The sequence below is a fragment of the Pongo abelii genome, chromosome 2 (assembly GCF_028885655.2).
Source record: "Pongo abelii isolate AG06213 chromosome 2, NHGRI_mPonAbe1-v2.0_pri, whole genome shotgun sequence".
NCBI classification, from domain to species: domain Eukaryota; kingdom Metazoa; phylum Chordata; class Mammalia; order Primates; family Hominidae; genus Pongo; species Pongo abelii.
The window spans coordinates 193,597,338-193,607,051 of NC_085928.1; positions in this window are offsets into that span (position 1 = coordinate 193,597,338).

Below are 9,714 nucleotides of genomic sequence, written 5' to 3' on the forward strand. Positions count from 1 at the left end.
GGAGACTGCTTTGGGGATTCGCCTTAGAACTGCCCTTTCCTATAGAGGTCATTTCCACAGACATGTTATTTTTGACTTTCTTGGCTGCATTTAATTGATCCAAGGATAGACACCTGACCAAGCTGGGCCAATCAGATTGTCTCTCCTGGAAATTGGAAATTTGACATAGCCATTCAAGTTAGGCTTTATAGGCACCTAAGAGGATGTATGGGAGGCTGAGGACACAAAAAAGCACAGGGAAAAAAATGATGCTCAACCTCAGAAAGAACAAAAATAAAAGACCAGGGAGCCTCACAAAGAGAGGTGAAGGAGGGAGAGACAGCTTGGTTTCTGGTGGCCTTCCAATACCCATTTCTGGCACTGTATGAGACTCTCTCTAGCCCCTGTGTTCTGTGAAACACCTTTATGTTTTGTGTTTTGTGTCTCTTCGCTTAAGCAAGTTTGAGTGAGTTTCTGGAAGTTGGGATCAAATCTTCCCTAATGTGACAATGGGCCCTCAGGGTTTGTTAAAGCACGAAGGAGAGCCAGCAGCAACAACACTACATCCCCACAATCTATGCTTGCTGCGTTCTTGGGTCTGCTCTGTGTTTCTTTGATGTGGTAAATACCTATACAGACCAAATAATGCTTTCAAAATGTTTCTAGTCACAACACACTGGCAAGAATATGATTTGTATCATGACTTAATTGATATGTTGTCATACATAAATATTTGATTGAAACAAGAGTGCTTGCCACAGTACCTGACATAAGGTAGATGCCCAACAAATATCTACTGAAATAATTACATGAATAAATGAATGCAGTACAAGAAAACAAAGGTAAGGCCATGAATGCTTATGTTGACTTCGGAAAAAGAAATAGAAAAGTCAGGCTGGGAGCAGTGCCTCACACCTGTAATCCTAGCACTTTGGGAGGCCAAGGTGGACAGACAGCTTGAGCCCAGGAGTTTAAGACCAGCCTGGGCAACATGACAAAATGTTGTCTCTACAAAAAGACAAAAAAACCGTCAGGCATGTTGGCACATACCTGTAGTCCCAGCTATTTGGGGTGCTGAGGTGCAATGATCGCTTGAGCCCAGGAGTTAGAGGCTGCAGTGAGCCATGATTGCACCAATGCACTCCAGCCTGGGTGACAGAGTGAGACCCTATTTCAAAAAAAATAGAGAGAGAGAGAGAAGGAAGGAAGGAAGGAAGGAGAGAGGGGGAGAGAGAGGGAGAGAGAGAGAGGAAGGAAGGAAGGAAGGAAGGAAGGAAGGAAGGAAGGAAGGAAGGGAAAGGAAAGGAAATGAAAGGAAAGAAGGGACAAGACAAAAAAGCCAAGCTTAATAAGCCAAGTTTATAACTATCTTTAAAAATTAAAATTAAAAATCCAAAATAAACTAAGCAAAGAAAAAGCAAATAAAAAGAATTTAAAACTACAGAAATCTTAATTTTTATTAATTTTAATTTTTAATCTTAAAAACTATAGAAAAATTATTTTTATAAAATATTAACAAAATTTTAAATCATTACCTGAATTTTAAAAAAGGAAGATCACAAATGAAAAAGAAAACAATCATTGTTTTAATTTGGGAAGTACTATTACTTACGTCCTATTAAACTGAATGTTCAATAGGGAATTGTTAAGTCCTTGTGTAGATATTACTTTGCATAGTTCCTGATGAGAAGTTTATTCTCAATCTTATTTTTGTTCCTCTGAACAGCATGTGTCCTCTTTTTCTCTTGCTGCTTTTACATCTTTCTTTTTATCACTTGTTTTTAGCAATTTTATTATAATAGGCCATAGCATGGTTTTCTTTATGTATATTCTGTTTGGGACTCATTGTGCATGAGTTTATAGTTGTCATCAAATTTAGAAAATACTTAAGTCATTATTTCTTCAAATATTTTTTTCTGGGTTTTTTCCCTTCAACTCTCTTCTAGAACTTCAATTACAATGACTGCTCATATTGTACCACAGGCCATAATATTCTGTTCATTTATTTTCAGTATTTTTTTCTCTGTGTGCCTAATTTTAAACAGTTTCTATTGTTACATCTTCAGGTTCACTGGGATTTTTTTTCTTCTGCAGTGCCTAATCTGCTGTTAGTCTCATCTACTATATTTTTTATCTTATATATTATATTTTTCATCTCTGGAAGTTCCATTTGAGTCCATTTTGGATGTTCTATTTGTCTCTCATGTTTTCCTTCACCTTATTGAACGTATGGAGCATATTTATAAAAGTTGTTTTAACATGTTTGTCCTCTAATTCTTCATCTCTGTCATTTCTGGGTCTGTTCTATTGATTGATTTTTCTCTTGGCTATAGATCATATTTTCCAGGTTTTTTGCATATCTGGTAATTTTTTATTGGATGCTTGATATTGTTGATTTTACATTGTTGGGTGCTAGATTTTGTTGAATTTCATCAATTAGTGTTGTATTTTTTTTTCTCATGTGCAGTTAAGTTACTTTGCAGATCATTCAACCAAAGACCTATAGAGGTCTCTCTGTAAATATCCAGACTTCTCTCTTTATGCAGCTCCCTCCTCTACTGTACTCTGCCCCACAAGTTCCAGCTGCATTGGAACAAGCTCTGATTTGTTTTTAACTCAAAGAGATTGCTGGGTTCTGCTTGTGTTCTCTCTTCCTACTCTGGGTTCTGGAATTTCCATCTAGGCGATATACTGGGTCAATTGTAGAACTCACCTCATTTGTTTCCCTTCTCCCAAGCATCACAGTCTGTACTGCCTGCAATCCAAATTCCAAAAACTGTTGCTCTCTATTTTGTCCAGAGTTCTAACTGCTAAAGTGGAGGATAAATCCAGTACCTATTACCCTATCATGTCCCAATGCAAAGTCAACTCATTTTAAATAAAAACAGAAATCAGGCAAGAACCCCTCTAATCATCCCTTTTACTTAAAATACCACTAACAATATGGCAATTGTTGTTAGTCAAGACAACAGAATAAAAGAAAAAATTATTAAAGTGACATAATCATGTAATTAGCAAATCCAAACAAACTGTCTGTCTTAGGCCAACACTATTCCTGGTTATGCAAGTCTTGATGTGGTTCTCTCAGAGTTGTGACTAAGAAGAGTAAAATGTTCCAGTCTCAACAAACAAGAGAGCTTGGGAATCCATGTACAGAAACCAGTGAAATAATGATCCACACTTCTCCACATATTTCAATGAACTCTTAGTCATGAAATTACAATCATGTTGCCCGATTATATTTCATTTTATTAACATTACAGATCATTTATGTCATATTTTTCTTATTTTTAACAGTATATTGTTCCTATGCATTCACTATAGAAAAAGTTAAAACATCCAGAAAAATAAAAATAATATGAACATTTGCCTGAAGTGTAGATACAGATTGCAAGGGATAACAATGAAAATACCATAAGCTATTTCACAAAACTAAAACTCCATGGTAAATTTTAACAAAAGAATAAGCCAACAGGTAGGGGGCGGTGGCTCACGCCTGTAATCCCAGCACTTTGGAAGGCCGAGGCGGGCGGATCACCTGAGGTCGGGAGTTCAAGACCAGCTTAACCAACATGGAGAAACCCCGTCTCTACTAAAAATACAAAATTAGCCAGGCGTGGTGGCAGGCGCCTGTAATCCCAGCTGCACAGGAGGCTGAGGCAGGAGAATCGCTTGAACCCAGGAGGCAGAGGTTGTGGTGAGCCAAGATCATGCTATTGCACTCCAGCCTGGGCGATAAGAGTAAAACTCCATCTCAAAAAGAAAAATATGAAGATTTGAACCTCATATAAAAGAACAGCTATCACCAGCCTCTGGATATAAGCGATATTTAGAGATGGCTAAATATCATTAGGAAAAATGCTTGACAAGTCATCTAGTGGAAAAATGCTTTGCCTCACTAACAATCAAAGTTACACAAATATAAATATTTTAAAGGTATCATTATTGATCAGACTTTGGAAATAAATACACCTAGATATTATATTTGCATTTCAAATCAGACTGATTTTTTTTTTTTTTCTTGAGACAGAGTCTCACTCACTCTGTTGCCCAGGCTGGAGTGCAGTGACATGATCTTGGCTTACTGCAATCTCTGCTTCCCGGGTTCAAGCGATTCTCCTGCCTCAGCCTCCCAAGTACCTGGGACTACAGGCGTGTGCCATCATGCCTGGCTAATTTTTGTATTTTTAGTAGAGACGGGGTTTCCCCATGTTGGCCAGGCTGGTCTCAAACTTCTGACTTCAAGTGATCTGCCCGCCTCAGCCTCCCAAAGTGCTGGGATTACAGGCATGAGCTACTGCGCCCAGCCAGAAATTGGTCTGATTTTTATCAGCACCAACTGGCTGGCTAGAATGCTGCTTACACCTTTGACCTGCTAATTTCACCTCTAGGAATGGAGCACTAAGAAAGCTTGCATTCTAGGCCAAAGTTTCTATACTAGGATTGTTTTGAATAGTTTAGACAAGCAAAACCTTAGAAACACCAAAAACTCCAGCAACAGAACATAATTAACCAAACTGAGATATTTTAACATGATGGAATAATTTATACAACAATATCAATAACTTTGATAACCATATCTTGAGCACTTGTTATGTGCCAGACACTGCGTTGAGTGATTTAAATATCCTATTTTGTATTTGCATTTAATTGCTCAATATTTTCTATCTCAGGTAGATAATTGCAAATGAGAAAATGAAGGCTCAGAGTTATATAATGGGCCCAAGTTTACAATTAATAATAGCAGACAGACAACTCAGGTCTGTCTGACTCCAAAACATTTAAAAACTCTTTCCACTTTATCGTGAAGTTGCAGGATCCAAACATGGCAAACCCCAAAGGTTGGAGGAAAAGTCAGAAGACATAAACCTTTGAAACCAAAGGTTGTAGTAAACAAAATAAAATTCTCTATTACTGGCCACCCAAAGACATCTTCCCAGGAAGATTAATAATTGTGATTGCAATACAAATTTTTAACACTGGACTATTTTAAAGTACCTAAATACCAGTATTTTTGTTTATAAATATCATTTCTTTTTTTTTTTGGAATGGAGTTTCACTCTTGTTGCCCAGGCTGAAGTGCAATGGCGCGATCTTGGCTCATCGCAACCTCCACCTCCCGGGTTCAAGTGATTCTCCTGCCTCAGCCTCCTGAGTAGCTGGGATTACAGGCATGCGCCACCACTCCCAGCTAATTTTTTGTATTGTTAGTAGAGACAGGGTTTCTCCATGTTAGTCAGGCTGGTCTCGAACTCCCAACCTCAGGCGATCCACCCGCCTCGGCCTCCCAAAGTGCTGAGATTGCAGGCTTGAGCCACTGCACCTGGCCTATAAATACCATTTTCAAATGAAACCTTTATGCACCCTTCTTGGCTCTCTCTGTTAACCATTTCTCTATACCTGCTTTGTCTCCTTGACACTCTTATCACAAATCCTCCCTCTTTTCCTATCAGTTTCTGCCAGACCCCTGACCCCTCCCATCTCTTCTAGCCATCACCCACTCCTCCCCTCTAAAAGGACAGATACCTGCTGCTGAAGGGACGGAGCAAGACCCAGGACAGGGCCATCTCTCCACGGTTGGGAAAGAGAATTCAAAACTGATACAACACGTAGTCTTGAAAGTTCACTCCTGGGAGCTGGACAGGGCAGAAAGGTACTAAAGCAGGTGGGTCTGGTACCTCCAGGTGACTGCTGTGACTGAAGCCTTGCTTCCCCAGAACAGAGGGGACTGAAGGGTAAGGGAGCAGCCTCACCAAGCGTGACCAGAGGCATGTTTTATAATAGGTTTAAAATATTTTATATTTGAAATACAATATGTAGTTTCAATGACTTTTATTTTTTATTTTTATTCTTTTTTTGAGATGGAGTCTCAATCTATCGCCCAGGCTGGAGTGCAGTGGAACAATCTTGGCTCACTGCAACCTCCGCCCCCTGGGTTCAAGCGATTCTCCTGCCTCAGCCTCCCAAGTAGTTGGGATTATAGGCGCTGCCACCACGCCCGGCTAATTTTTGTATTTTTTAATCAGAAACAGGGTTTCACTATGTTGCCCAGGCTGGTCTTGAACTCTTGACCTCAGGTGATCTGCCCACCTCAGCCTCCCAAAGTGCTGGGATTACAGGCATGAGCCACAGTGCCCGACCTTTTTATTCTATTTTACAAATTCTGAGGTAAAAATCAATATTGCCATTAGGCAGACTAATCTGCACGTGTGTTGCTGATTAATAAGATTGCTTCATTAATCGCCAGGAATGGGCCCAAGATACCTCCATTTAATACCTCCATTTAATGGAAAGCATGAATTTAAAATGTATCTGGTGGGAGTAGGGAAAGCAGTAGTTTTTTTTACTATTATTATACTTTAAGTTCTAGAGTACATGCACACAACGTGCAGGTTTGTTACATATGTACACATGTGCCATGTTGGTGTGCTGCACCCATTAACTCGTCATTTACATTAGGTATATCTCCTAATGCTATCCCTCCCCCTCCCCCAGGGTCAAGTCTGAGAATCATCAGGAAAACTTCAGATATAGAATACTTCAGCAAGTAATAATGAAAGAGGAGAGGCTGGTCGCAGTGGCCCACGCCTGTAATCCCAGCAATTTGGGAGGCCGAGGCAGGCGGATCACTTGAGGTCAGGAGTTCAAAACCAGCCTGGCCAACATGGCAAAACCCCATCTCTACTAAAAATACAAAAATTAGCTGGGCGTAGTGGCGGGCACCTATAATCCCAGCTACTCGGGAGGCTGAAGCAGGAGAATCGCTTGAACCCGGGAGGCAGAGGTTGCAGTGAGCTGAGATCGTGCCAGTGCTCTCCAGCCTGAGTGACAAAAGCGAAACTCCGTCTCAGGGGGTAGTGTGGGGGAGCGGGGGAGGAGAGAAAGATCTGCCTGTATTTATCTAGCACTGTCGATAGAAGAGAGATGGGATTTCGTGAATTCTAATCCTAGAAAAGTGTACCTTATAATGGAGGAAAAATTCTCCACACCTGGTCATAGCCCAGCGGAAGGATTAGGTGCGCACACACACACACACACACAGCGGACTGCACTCAAGAGGTACAAATACAACAGGAAATGGCTTAATTTGTCTCCTAATGTCCTTTAACATGCCTTGCTAGATCTTTTTTTTTTTTTTTTTTTTTTAATTTTCTTTTTGAGACGGAGTCTCGCTCTGTCGCCAGGCTGGAGTGCAGTGGCGCGATCTCAGCTCACTGCAACCTCTGCCTCCCGGGTTCAAGCGATACTCCTGCTTCAGCCTCCCGAGTAGCTGGGATTGTAGGTGCCCGCCACTATGCCCAGCTAATTTTTGTATTTTTAGTAGAGACGGGGTTTCGCCATGTTGGCCAGGATGCTTTCCATCTCTTGACCTCGTGATCCGCCTGCCTCGGCCTCCCGAAGTGCTGGGATTACAGGCGTGAGCCACGGTGCCTGGCCAGCTGGATCTCTTTTTTTAGCCCCTGGACACCTCAGGAAGATCTTAAAGTTTTTCAGGCTCTTGTGGTTGTACGAATAGCCTCATTTGGGGATGTTTTTAAAATTCTACTCCAATGTAAACAAAGAAACTCACATCCAATCCCCCTCACCTCAGGCCTGCTCTGTGGCTAGGGGATCAACACTGAAGAAGATCAGCTGGGCTTGTGTGGTTCATGCCTGTAATCCCAGTACCTTGGGAGGCTGAGGTGGAAGAATCACGAGGTCAAGAGATCGAAACCATCCTGGTCAACATGGTGAAACCCCGTCTCTACTAAAAATACAAAAATTAGCTGGGAGTGGTGGCGCGGGTGGTGGCACGTGCCTGTAGTCCCAGCTACTCTGGAGGCTGAGGCAGGAGAATTGCCTGAACCCAGGAGGCAGAGGTTGCAGTGAGCCAAGATGGCGCCACTGCACTCCAGCCTGGGAGACAGAGCAAGACTCCATCTCAAAAAAAAAAAATTGAAGAAGTTGGATGCCCTATGACAGAGGTCCCCATCGAGGCAGCTGAAATCTCACTGCCTATTGCAGAGTTCACTCTGCCAGGAAATTCATATAACTTTGCCCCACCAAACTCTGGCTCTCACTCCTTACCATGCCATCATGGTCTTCTCTAACCTTCCTCTTGCCTTAATGACTTTCTAGGTAGGAAGCAAACACTGGCCTCTATGTTTACTGTAACTACCTCCAACACCCCACCACTCAACCACCAACACCTCCCCAACCCCATAAACTCCAAAGTCTGCATGTCAGGCTTCCCAAGAACTCTCTTAGCTTTCAGCCCTGGCTCCATGGAAACACAGGGGCTGTGATTCCTTCTCAGCCCATCACTTGAGCACATCTCCTACCCTGCTCTTAGGCAAGCAATCTGTAATCTGTAAGATTGTTTGCTTAGAACTCCTAGGCTTCTATGCTTCTTGCTCCCTTAGAACTCCTAGGCTTCTATGAGGCTGAAGGTGGATAACAGAGGCTGATAGTCACAGGACCAGTTCTGCTATTTTTTAGACAACCTTGAGGGGATATCTAAAATCATTCTTTAGAAATAAAGAGGAATTCTTATCAGCTTTGAGAATTTAACCAAAATTATGAGACATCAGGAAAATCCCATTCCATATTGTTTTACATTAACAATTAAGAACCAATTAAGTTCTATTTCTTGACCTGGTTACTGGTTACTTGGGTGTGTTCTGTTTTGGAAAAATGTATGGAGCTATGTGCTTATGCTCTGTTTATTCCTCTTTATTAGGTTATACTTCCATAAAAAGTTTACTTACAGGAAATTATCCAGGATTCTGCCCCAACCCTGTGTGCTGGATTCTGTGCCAGCTATTTTACATCTCTTATCTCATGTAATCAGGCTGGCTACATTTATTGAGCATCTACTACATGCCAGCAGTATGTTATCTTCTTTGTTTTCTTTTAATTTTTATTGTGATGTATAACATACACATAAAAAATTCAGTTTAACAAATAGTTGTAAAGTGAACACACATGAAACCACCACCCAGATCAAAAAATATATTGCCAGCACCCCAGAAGCCCCTTATATATCTCTTCCTAATCATAATCCCCTGCAATACTCTTCATATGCATTATTTAATTTAACCCTCACAAAAGTTCTGGGAAGTTATTACCAGTAGTTGCAAGCTGAAAAATTCCCAGAGTTCACCCAGACCTAGGAGACATTTGAGTTCTAATCAGCCAGAAAGAAGAAACTGTATTAAGCACCTGGGGCATTCTAGTAAAGACCCCAGAAGCACCACACCTTGCTTGTAGGACTACCCTAGTCCCAGAGTAAAGGATACTCTAGACCTACAATAACAAAACTTAAAAACAAGCTTCAGACAGATCAAACTGATCTTCTAATAAATTAACTGTCTGCCAGGACAAAGTCTAACATACTTAAAAGGAAAAAAGCAAAATTGAGCACTCAACGAATATTGAAATGTCCAGCATCCAATCAAAAATCAGCAGAGTAGACAAGAATGGTTGTGTGCATCTGTAGTCCCAGCTACTTAGGAGGCTGAAGCTGGAAGGTTGCTTGAGCCCAGAGTTCCAATCCAGCCTGGGCAACATAGCAAGACCCTGTCTCTAAAATACAATTACAAGACATACAAAGAAGTTTTTTTTTAATTTTAAGAAGTGATCCATACTAGAAGAAAAATCAGTCAGTTAAAAACAAACTCAGAAATGACAGAGGTAATGAAATTAGCAAAAAAAAAAAAAACAAAACAAAAAACAAAAAGCAAAAACAACTATTGT